Consider the following 12,437-nt stretch of genomic DNA (forward strand, 5'->3'; position numbering starts at 1 on the left):
TCAGGGGCTTTTATGCCCCTGGTAGGGTCACCCAAGACAAACAGGTCCTAGGGGAGGGACCAGACAAAGAGTGGCTCAACAGACCCCAGTGAACAGAAACAACATTGGACCGAGATTTCCTTTGCCCGCATGCGGGTCACCGGGACCCCCTCTGGAGCCAGGCTTGGCGGTGGGGCACGATGGCGAGCGAGTCACTGCCAGCTATATGAATCAGGTGATGAGCCTTTGGAGGACTTGTTTTGGAGACCTCTAGCCTCCAGCAGATAATAATAGCAAGTCAGTGTGACGTTCATGTGTGTCTTAGCAGAAATACATACTGTATGTGTGTTAGTGCATCATTATAAATAACATTAAAAACAAATGGAATAATGGACACAAAACATTTGAGATTTTCCTGACATGTAAACTGTGCAAAGTCGTGCAAGGCAAAGCTCAGTGTTGCCACCTAGCTGTATGGAGGGTTGCATGCAGTGTTCCAGAAGAGAAAAAAATTGAGTCCATTAAGGCCACAGAGCACTAACTTATCTGTGTTCATATTGAGTTGGGAGACCTTCAAATAGGTCAGAGGTGTCACAAGTCATCCTGTCATCGTGTCATCGTGTCCTGCTCCCTAAAACGATGGAAAATGGGACCAGTGTGCAATAATACGTTCTGTTGGTTCCGCTTTAAACACAGCTTGCTTTTATAGGACAGATGTCCGACAACAACTTTAAAGAAACAACTTTAGAGTAAATGCTAGAAGATTGTTGATGAGTTAATGGTAAAATAAAGTGATCCAAAATAGCATGAATAAATGACATGATTATGTTCCAGAAGCATCGTGCCTCATGAAAAAGGAATCAAGTGGCAAGATGAAAACTTTCACGATGATGAAGAGCGACGTGAACTTGCAATGACTGCTTTTAGAGTCCCAGAATTGAGGTTTTTTTTAAATCCCCCCCTCTTAATTCCTACCCACTTGATTTAGGCCCATAATGTACCACATGGTACAACCTGGGGGCACTTCTTTGCCTTCCAACATATCTGGTCTTCAGATTCGCTTCCTGTTTACAGGGAGACTGAAGAAGCAAATGTATGATGCTTTATCTTCATGGCAGATGAGTCCAACAACAGCATATGAAACCCACCTACAAATAATACACTCTTATGATGTTTAATATCATTTCATCCATTCGTGACGTCTTACTGCAACCTTTCATGTTGTTCTCACAACAAATTGAGCTCGTACGCCCTCTGGCCCGCTTGCTATTGTTGACACACTACTAAATAAAAGGACGAAATCTTGTCAATTTATAATACAAAAGAGAAAATGTAATCCTTGCATTTCCATTTTGGCTTTTTCGTTTAACAAGTGCGCCATCTACTGGTGGAGTTGGTCACATACAGCCCTGTATAAGTATAATAAGTATAAGTATAAGTATAATAGTATAAGTATATAAGTAAGGAAATTAAAAGTAGCGGAGTTTATAATGTAAACCCTTAAAGCTTTTGTTTTGAATCCATTAAGCTTTATTATAAACTTCATAATGCTTTGTCGACAAAGTATTTTTTGTACACATTTTAGATTTTAATTATAATTATACATAAGCTATGTCCTTCTATTTATACTTATACAGTATTTGTTTTCTTATATATTGCATAAATATTATGTAGCCTTTCTATTATCTCTCGTCATATCTTGAGCAAAGAAAAAGTCAGCTAAAGCAATTTCAAATCTGACTTTTCACAACGCTTTACCTGAAAAGTATGAAATAATATTTAAATATTACTATTTGCATGACTAGATTCTATTTTGGGTATTTTCACAAAATACTACATCAGGGCTATTCAACGGATGACCTGTGGTGAATGACATCAAAGCAACCCACCTGCAGACATGATCCTGACCCTTTCCAGAGTTTAAATGTTATTCCTGCACAGCATATTCTATCTCCAGATGATGAGGAAAGAACAAGAAGAGGGTCTAAAATGATGGCAGATGTTTAGTAAAGCCAACAAACTAATCAATCAGGAATTCATAATTATGATAATTACCGTAATTGCATTGTTCAAATGAGAAATAATAGCATTAATAGCAAAAGAAGTTCTAGAAGTGCATATTTTACATATGATATTTCCCCATTGACCAGTCGATGATGTGTTTAATATTTCGGAAGCGATAAACACAAGTTTTTTTGTTGGTTTGTAGTGTAGGCCACAGGTGTCAAACTCAAGGCCTGGGGGCCGGATTTGGCCCGCCATATCATTTTATGTGGCCCACGAAAGCTTTGAAATAATGCATGTCAAAAGGACACTTATTTTAATATTATTTTTAAAAATATTTGTATATATATTGTAATTGTATATTGTAATGTTATTAATATTAATTTTGTCTTTACTTTTTTAAGGTGTATTTTTCATGATTTTACTTTTATACTATTGTAAAATTATATTTATATTATTGTATTTTTATATGTATGCTGTAATTTAATATTTTTTTACTTAATATAAATATTTAAATTAGTAAAAATTTTAATATATAAACATATTTTTACAATATTAAAAAAATGTAGTATTTCAAACATTTTTACAACAATTTTAACATTTACTGTTACATTTACAATACATTTTAAAATATATTAAAGTAGAAGCAAAATTAATATTACTAACAAACACAATTATTTTTTAATCAAAAAGACAATCTTTCTTGCTAAATGTATTTGTTGTCAATATTGACAGAAAACCTTCCAAATACAATTTAAAATGACTATTTTTTTATTAGTCATTATTGAAAAATTAATGTAGTAATTAACACAATTCTAAAATAGAATTAAAAAAGTGTCCCTCTGAGGATAACCATATCTGCGATGTGGCCCACGGTGAAAACGATTTAGACGCCCCTGGTGTAGGCAGACATGTTCATGTCATTCACAAATGAAACGGAGAGATGTGGCTGAAAAGGTTGGTTTGTTTTTTGTTAAATAAGGAAATGTCCCATTTTGACAATAAAGGTTTCACAAATCAAAACTGAGTCAAAATGAATGTTTAGCCTCTGTGGCATAATCTACTCCAGATTTGAGAAGTCTGGGTACAGTGCTTTCTTTTTAAAACTGGACCAGGTTTCATGTGGTCTAGATGCTGGACAAAAGCACACACGGAAATGTGCCTTTATTGCATTTTCACAAATAGAAAAAAAGGTTTCATAACTCACAAATTGTGTTTTCATGAACCTTCAGGGTCTGCAGATTAATCAATCCAGATTTGGGAAGTCTCGGTACAGTTGTTTCCAAACTCGTGTAATGTGGTCTAGATCAGGCATTCTCAACTGGTGGTTCGGGACCCAAAAGTGGGTCGTGGAGCTGTTTTCAGTGGGCCACGGGTGTGTGCCTGGGGAAAAAAAAAAAAAAATGTAATGACCACATGTCCATGAATGCACCTTGCATTCTTGTCTATGCTATTCGCTTGCTATGCCGCCACGGCGTGCATGCCATGTTTCTGGGCGACTTAGTCAAGCCTGAGCGGGAGGGGAAGGACATCGAGTGGTGAATTAGAGAGATGGTTCTTTTGGATCGACTCACTTGGGAGCCGGCTCTTTCGGCTCCTCGGATTTTTTTGTTGTCTTAAATTAATTTACCATATTATGTGAACAATTGAAGAAAAAAACAACATGATATCAAATGTTTATTATTTAAATGAGTTATTTAAACCTCAATGAACAGCTACAAAAATATATTACAAAGACCATCTCAAATTAGGTAAAAATAGGTCAAATCTCTTCATGCAAATCTCTAAAGAGTGAATCAGCTCTAAGAGAACCACAGCGTGTTTAACCCCGCCCCTACCCCCGCTCAGTGTGGACACAGCGACGCCGCCACGCATCTTGACCAATGGCATTCGAGGAAAGAATCGGCTCCCAACTGACTCCCAACGATGCGAACCGGCTACTGTCGTTCATTTCAAACAGCCGTCTCTTGGAGCCAATTTGTTCGTGACCCACACATCACTACAACATACAGCTGCCGATATCTGCTGGAGAAGAGCACTCAATCGAGAGGACAGCATCTCACTGCTGAAGCTCACATTGTGTTGCAAACCGTCTCTTTTAAGATAAGACATTTCAAAAATTTGAGTTGAAACAAATTCTGCAATTTGCGTGACTAATCGTCATTGAGGGGTGATGGTGGGTCCCGCAGCCAAGCCGGTTGAGAACCATTGGTCTACATGTAAACAGGGTCGATTAAGTTCAAGTTAAACCTGATGTGTTTGTATTGTCATGTTATTAATGTGGAACATCAAGAACGTCTGTCGCTGTGTACCCCCTACTGCACCTTTCACTATAAGTTTGGGCCACGCCTTTGAACTTCCCTTTTTGTTCGTGACCTCCACATGAGAGGGGCACGTTATCCGGCCACATTGTGGCTGCATCATCGGTGTTTTACTTCCATCAGTAAAACGAAGCGCAGCCGCAGCGACCCTGTGTCTGTCATCACTCGTCATCCACAACTCAGAGAGACGAACACCACCGGTTAAAATACATGCTGACAACAATGTGAAATGTGCTTTCATTGCATTTTCACAAATGTGATAAAATTGTGGCTGTGAGCCAAATGTATAATGTCTTACCTAAAATGCTTTCACATTGTGAATTGTCACAAAAACAGGCAATCAGTGGGCAAACAGTCGCACTGCATTTTCAGTTAATTCCACCTTAAATCAAATCGAAAACTGGTGAGTCGGAAGCTTTAGCGTCATACAGCTGTCTCTAGCAGGCTCAGAATGTGAAATTGTGCAGCTAAAAAAGGAACAACCCCCCCCCCCCCCCCCCCCCCGCAAAAAAAACAACAATTGTTGTTTGTTTAAATTTTATGTCTGAAAGCTGGATGTTTCATTACACAGCTTCACGAAAAATGTTGTCTTCGATCCGCCATACGGGGGCAGTGTTGTTCCGCATCAGGTTCCCCAGATCCCCTGAAGGTCTTCACTAATCACTTTTGTTTGGAGCTCAGACATTTATTTTCCTCTACCTGAACAAACACCTCATACACTCAACTGAGAGCTGATGAAATTGGCGTGGCCACGGCGAGAAGACAGATAAATGCCAGCTAATATCTCGTCTCCCAAGAGCAGAGACACTGAAAAAGGAATATTTGAAGGTGCAGCGAGGTGCCCTGCAGTACCAACACATTATTAAGTCTGAGCGTCAGCCGGGAAAGGTCATGGCTCACCTTCAATCTTCTTCCAAGTGACGTTAGGGCCATCACGCTTCAAGAGATGATTGATTGGCGCCAGTATGGCCGGTGCTTTCTCCCACAGTGGCTCCCTCGTGTCAGGATATATTCACCATACCACAATACCCACCTCAACTACCCACCTCAACTAGAACAGCACTACCTGTTACCAGGATGATGAAAAGACGAACTGGGCTGTCCTATTCAGGACATATAGTGACTAAGACGTTGAAAAGCCATAATAATAATACAAACAATAATGTTGTGTCCCCTCAGTGTATGTTTAAAGATCTTATCGTGCTATTCCCTAATAACATCGAGATGTTTATTTACCCAACCGCAAAGAGGATGGGGCGTTAATTGGAAGGAGGCGATAATTGGATTGAGGCTGTTATTTCCCAAATGTGAAAACTCACTGTATTATTATGAGGAGTATTTCTTAGCACCTTAGAAAATGGAAGATGAAACCTAGCTCTCTTTGACCACATGGTCATTTATAGACAAGTTTACTGCCCAACACAGCAGCAATAGAACCAATGTTGTAATCATGGTAAAGGTGCTCTGCCAGCATTAATATCACTAATGAGTTCATTGTAAACAACAGTAGTGTAACACGCATGAGTTTCACACCAACAGCTGAGTAACCATACCAACATTTTAAAGTGCATGCAGAGGTAGATGCTGGCTGTTGACCACTCACGATACTTGCCATCCGGTGGCATTCAGCCACAGCTGTTTTTGCCGTTTTGTGACTTGGTTATTTGCGTTTGTATTTGCTTTTGTGACCCATACAACTATTGGAGACTATTGGATACCCAGCCGTTAATTGAATAGTGTCATTAATTGGAACACATTTCCTTTAATGCATTTAAAAGGCACTCAAAGTGGACACACCAGGAGCAGGTTTTTATCCTCTATAAATATGTCAACATCCTCTATCGAGTAACCCATTAAGCTAGCCCACAAGGTCGTGTGATGTGACAGCAGTTAGATATGAATCTCACTCGTTTCACCTATTTACGATTCATGAAACCTTGAAATCTAGCTATCGATCTCATTTGAGTGTGTGTGTGTGTGTGTGTGTGTGTGTATGTGTGTGTACATGTGCTCAGTCATTGCTGACACAACATCCTGACATGTTGCTTGTGAGCCAGAAGAGGAACAGGAAGTTCAAAGGTGCCAAAATGCGAAAATCACAAGGCGGGGAGGAGGGAAGGATTCCATGTAGTCGAGGTCACACCTCCCGCTCACATCACCTTGGCAACCGCCTCCATCCGTCTCACAGTCAGGGTGACTTTGCAGTTTGTTCAACTTCGCCCTCCTGGACACGTCATTTCCGACCTTGCGTCTCAGCATCAGTCTTCACATATCCATGCCAACCCAGCCGAGTGCCCACTGGCCACGAAATAAATTGTTGGTGGCGAAGAGGATTTGGGGATTCATAGGAGTGTTATTTTTGTCCTTCCACTCAGCATGCCTTATTCCTGCCCACTGGCACACACCTCGGAATGTCACCATTCCTCTCAGCTGGACCGGCTTGCCCTCTGACCTCTGGAGGATGCCATGTGTGGCTGGATGCTGCATTCCACCAAAGTGGCAAGTAGCACATTCCAGGTACCATCTTTGGAACATTTTCTTGGACTCATCAGCCACTAAATTATGTAGATCTAGTCATGAAGATACACACACAAAATGAATATGAGAAAAGAGAATTAATTTATCAGGAGACGAGACGATACACAAGATTGGGTCTGCAAGTAATGAGATTAGATTTTTTCAGAAAAGTAAGAAAAATAGTAAAAATATATGCTAATACTGTATGTTGCAATCTACTAATTTAACTTCTACTACATTACCTTGCATTGCTCATCACAAGGCTACACGCTCGTGCATTTTGTGTGTATGCTAATGGCCCCGCCTCCACCCACTGAAACAAAGCGACTGTATAACTGACAAAAGGGCTCACTCCGTTCATGACATTGTTCTATGGAACACACGTGCCAAGGTGCTGACACCAATGCACAGACTGAATTCTCTTCCTGCCTGTTTGGAGGTGAGAGACAAGGAAAACAGACACGCAGGCACATGGCAATATGTCGAGGCAGTACAGGGTGTGTAAAAAAAAGTAGATTCTCCAAAAAGTAGCCACTAAAGTTACAATTGAATATTTTCATGACATTTCTTTATTTGCATGTGTTGGTATGGACATCATCCTTCGGTCCATACCAACATTAATTGCATAATTGCGTGTATCACTGAACACAGGCCTGTTTTCCAATGGGCAAAAAATAATAATTCCTCCAAAAAATGAAAGGGTTAAAATTTAAGAAAAAATCTAATTCTGTGATGCTAAATACAAATTTTTGTTCTACGCTGCAATACCCAGATTATTCCGGCAAGATTGATCTTGTTGGAAATGGTTTCATTGTTGGACCGTACTTTTTCCGCAACAACATCAATGATGACGATTATCTCCGAATGTTGAATGAGCATGTCGTTTGAGTTGGAGTGCTGCAATCAGCAATGCAGCACGTCATTCTTCCCCCAGCAGGAGAATGTGCTTACAAATGCCATGCTGCACACGGCAAAAGAAAATAAAAAACACGTAACTTTGCTTAAAACACAGGTTTTTTCAGTGTTTCTTTATGCTTAAACTACTGTGCGTCGGGGTATAGGCTGCCTCATATAACTGCCGGTATTTCTGTACTTCAGCTGCGAGGAGCTCCTGCTCGTCTGCCATATACTGCTATAAAAGCTGACTACTACCACTGACTACTCCGAAGTACACCCAAATTTGCTTTCTATAATATTGACCCCTCATAAGAATGCTTCCTGAAACGTGAGGTGTCGTGCGGTACCGTAGTATTGAAAAGCCGGCATTAGATAATGCATAATGTACACACCTGATCAAAATTGTAAGACTAGTTGAAAAAAGAATTTACATTTTGCAATGCTGGACCTTAAGAAGGTTCTAAGTAGAGCTTCAAAATGCAAAAAGAAGAAATGGGAGTGAGACAAAAAAAAACTTTTTGAGTAAGCAATTTAAACAACCATTAAAGTGAAATAGGCTGTTTATCAGCTGATCAAAAGTTAAAGACCACAGCCTTTAAAAACCAGAATCTTAGCAAAAATGGGAATTCAATGTCATTTTCTGTCAGGTATTCACACTGTCATGATCTCTTGATAGCAAAGGCAAAAAAACATTCTTTCTTTGAACGCGGTTGGTAAGGCCTTACTGCATCCAACCTCAGCAGCCCATTGCTGGTCATTTAAACTTCTTAATAGATCCTGAGGGTTATGAAACAAAAAGTCAAGTGGTAGACCCAAAAATATGTGAGCCGGAGGATCCGTCAAGATATGGATGATCCTCGGCCCAAATGAAGATTGTTACTAGTGCCGAGTGCAGTCCAATAACCATCAGATGGCATCTGCTAGAGAAGGGTTTTAAGAACAAAAAACATCGTCAAAGGCCTTGTCTCCTTCAACACCACAAAATTGGCTGTTTGGAATTTGCACAAGAGCACCAAACATGAAAAGAAAAAACTGAAAGGTAGAAGAACGTTCTATTCTCTGATGACAAAAAATGTAACCCTGACGGTCCTGATGGTTTCCAATGTTACTGGCATGACAAGGAGATCCCATCTGAGATGTTTTCCACACAGTACAGTGGAGAGGGCGCCATCATGATCTGGGGTGCTTTTTCCTTCAACGGAACAATGGAGGTTCAGGTTTTGCAGGGGCTTCAAACGGCAGCTGGCTATGTGCAGATGTTGCAGGGGGCCCTCTTTCTGTGTGGTAATGACTGGGTTTTTCAACAGGACAACGCTGCAGTTCACAATGCCCGCCTGACGAAGGCCTTCTTTAAGACATTTTTTCGGACCCCCGTGCGTGTTCTCCTGATCTAAATCCAATTGAGAACATTTGGGGATGGGCGGCAAGGGAAGTTTACAAAAGTGGGCATCAGTTCCAGAGAGTGGATGCCCTCTGTGAAGCCATCTGCACCACCTGGAGCAACACTGGCATCAAGCATGCCCAAATCCATTTTTTAGGTTAGTAACAAGAATGCTACTTTTAAAAAATACTTTTTAAAAATGTCTATTTCTTCCATCCATCCATTTTCTGTGCTGCTTGTCCTCACTAGGATCACAGGGACCCTAGTCTAGTTCTTCTTTTTGCATTTTGAAGCTCTACTTAGAGCCTCCTTAATATCCGACATTGCAAAATGTAAATTCTTCAAATTTTTCAACTGGTCTTAAAATTTTGATCAGGAGTGTATATTAAAAAGAGAAAACAAGATGGCTGCTTCCATGTGTTTCAATTCCTTGCTTCAGAAGAGGCACATTTTTTTTACCCATCATTTCTTTAATGATTGGAAGGACTAGTAAATATTGTGACAAAAACTACATTCCCCTTTGCGACCCCTGTGACAGTTCTCCAGTGTCCAGATGTTGCTGATGACCTTTGGCTAAAGTTGTAATTCACAATTCCGGTCCACCACGCTGTCCTCCCATCTCCCCGCCGCGGTGACTAAATGCACCGGGACATGTCCTGTCCCCGTCCCAGTGTGACATTATTTCGCTTCAGCAGCCGAGCTGCGGGAGACAGCTGCTGTCTGAGGATTGTGTCCCGTCAATCACAGCGCCCCCCTCTGGCGGCTTGACAAGGTCATCAGGCGACATTCTGCGCCGCTGCATCAGCAGATTGCACTTCGTTTGGCACCTCGCAAACACATCAGGCTGCATGTAATGCTTGACTCGGGCAAAAAAGACCACGCGGGATGCAATCGTGCACATTATCACGTGCACGTCACAGATGCTCGCACTTCAGCCCGTCATTCAAAGCAGATCTATTTTTGCATGTGTCTGAACCCTGAGGACTGTGTCGTCACAGAGCACGTGGTACATGTTCACAATGGCGCTCTGCAGACCCACTTGCTGTTACACAACACATGTTTACATGTCAATTGCGCTCTCCTTTCATTTAGGTAGCGAGTAGGGCATCATCTGAACACACGCAGGTTTCGTTTGTATTCAGGCTGCTACACACACAATGTCAGTCCTGTCCAAGGGTACGATAGCAAAGTAACAAACATGAAGATGTATTGATCAGCTAACTAAAGAAGCCTGGGGAACCTCACAAATTTGACAATGAAAAACAAAAAGCGTACCTTTCAGACCACATTTGTTTTCCAAGCAGCCTCTATTGAACCCAAAACCCATCCAACCATCTCATTCGGCCTGGCAGTTGAGGCGAGCGATGGTGTTTGGCGGACTGGGAAGGCGAGAGACGGCGCTCGATAAAGTTGAGGGATGCAGTCAGTTTGACAGGCCGTATGCGTCGTCAAGTGGCGGACAACGTGACTGCCTGTCAAAAAGACAGCGGACAAAATGGGTCTTCTATTTGAACCGCTTATATCGGGACAGACTCCTCATTACTTGTCGTCATGGTGTCTAGACTCCTGAGCTCTTTCTGAAAGTAGTGATGGAGACTTTTGCGTGGTAATGGTTGGTCTCAATTAACTCCGAAAACACTACATCATTTGTGACGTCGCACATATTTCTGGTTGAACTGCTTACGTTACAGCCTCCTTCATCATCTTTCGTACAGTGCTATGATCAGTTTGAGGGACATAAATTGGACTCTGAGATATATACATGTACTCAGCTCAGCTTGTCAAGCCCAGAATAGTCATCCTAATTATATTTCTAAATCTTCTAACGGGACCACACCTTAAAACACCATAGGCGACAACAGGTCCATTTTTAGTGTTACTGTCATGTCTTGCCACTTCATGCTTCAAATTTCTCGGCTTCATCCCAGTTTTTCAAATATATGTTAAATAATAAATCATGCTCTTTAGTAGTTGGCTCATTATTATTTTTTTAAATGCATATTTAAGCAAATTTTACATTTTTGCCTAAATTAAGTATTTCCAAGCATAAAAATTGCTCAATTAATTAAAATAGAAGTATAAGACATCAAAGACATTATGATGATGTGATGTAGTATTCTACATTGGTCACTAGGTGTCAGTAATGTTCCTGTAATGTTTGGTGAGTCACACAAGTATCAGACTTGATTGCCGGAACAACAGGCTTTTATTGCATGTTTGAATTATTCTACAAGGTACAATATTCCCTAACATTCTGTTGCAGCCATAATCCATGTGAAACCAAAACTCAACTCTGAACCCCCGATGTCACTTCCTGTCCGTCCCCAATCAGCTCCCCTCGCGCCGGAATATATTTATAGCAACACACACGAGTCTTATTTATGTCTGAAATGGCTTATTTTCCCTTATTGTGTTGACTATATTGGGTAATACGAATTTAAAGGTGACTATTGGGGTGTTATCTCATGTCTAGAGGCCTCTAATGATGTAAAAAAAATATTTAGAAGGTCGTAAATTGGTTTTCTATGCTCTAACTACAAAAATATTCCATTTATAAATAATGCCATGCACTAAATCTTGCCTTCTTATTCTCTAAAATGGTCATCACTATTAGGGTTGTTGTCCTTCCATTACTCAGGATTCTGGACAAGCTGCCACTTCTGATGAACTTCCCACATGGGGAACGCTGATGGCAGCAAACCACCAAAATCATGTGACAGCTTCAGTCTCACAGACATGTTTCATAACATCGGAAGCTCGGCATATACTGTACACAGTCACACAACCACAGGGACCACAGGGATTTGGGTTTTCCAAAATCTTGCCATTGAACTGTCATCGGTTTTAAAGCCATATTTCCACCAGATTTTACTCAAATTTGGAACTGTAAGTCCGAAAATACCTTGTGTTTCCATCACAGGGTATGTAGGAAGGAGTTGGGCTGAGCTGCATCAGCTACATACAATATGACATCATAGCACCGCCACACAATATGAGCTACCAATGAATTCAACAACAAAGCAGGTACTTCATTGCTGTTATCATATACAAAAGTGACCGTCCGAACCACCATTTAACAAACAGTAGTGCTTCTACGGGCCGCACAGTGTCCTAGTGGTTAGCATGTTGGCCACACAGTCAGGAGATCTGGAAGATTTGGGTTCAAATCTCTGTTGGATATCTCTGTGTGGAGTTTGCATGTTCTCCCCGTGCGTGAGTGGGTTTTCTCCGGGTACTCCGGTTTCCTCCCACATTCCAAAAATATGCACGTTAGGTTAATTGGCGACTCTAAATTGTCCATAGGTATGAATTTGAGTGTTGATGGTTGTTAGTCTATA

At 40.9% G+C, this 12,437-nt stretch overlaps 1 long non-coding RNA gene across 2 annotated transcripts in view; it reads right to left on the reverse strand.

Annotated features, from left to right (window-relative positions):
• Positions 1-3,215: 3,215 nt before the first annotated feature.
• The window catches only part of LOC129186732 (uncharacterized), a 41,997-nt gene continuing 32,775 nt past the window's right edge, over positions 3,216-12,437 (reverse strand). For both annotated transcript variants that reach the window (XR_008572286.1, XR_008572285.1), the window contains one exon: positions 3,216-3,366. This is a non-coding gene — a long non-coding RNA (uncharacterized LOC129186732). The remainder of the gene's footprint in view (positions 3,367-12,437) is intronic.

Source organism: Dunckerocampus dactyliophorus, chromosome 8 (assembly GCF_027744805.1).
Source record: "Dunckerocampus dactyliophorus isolate RoL2022-P2 chromosome 8, RoL_Ddac_1.1, whole genome shotgun sequence".
Lineage (NCBI taxonomy): Eukaryota > Metazoa > Chordata > Actinopteri > Syngnathiformes > Syngnathidae > Dunckerocampus > Dunckerocampus dactyliophorus.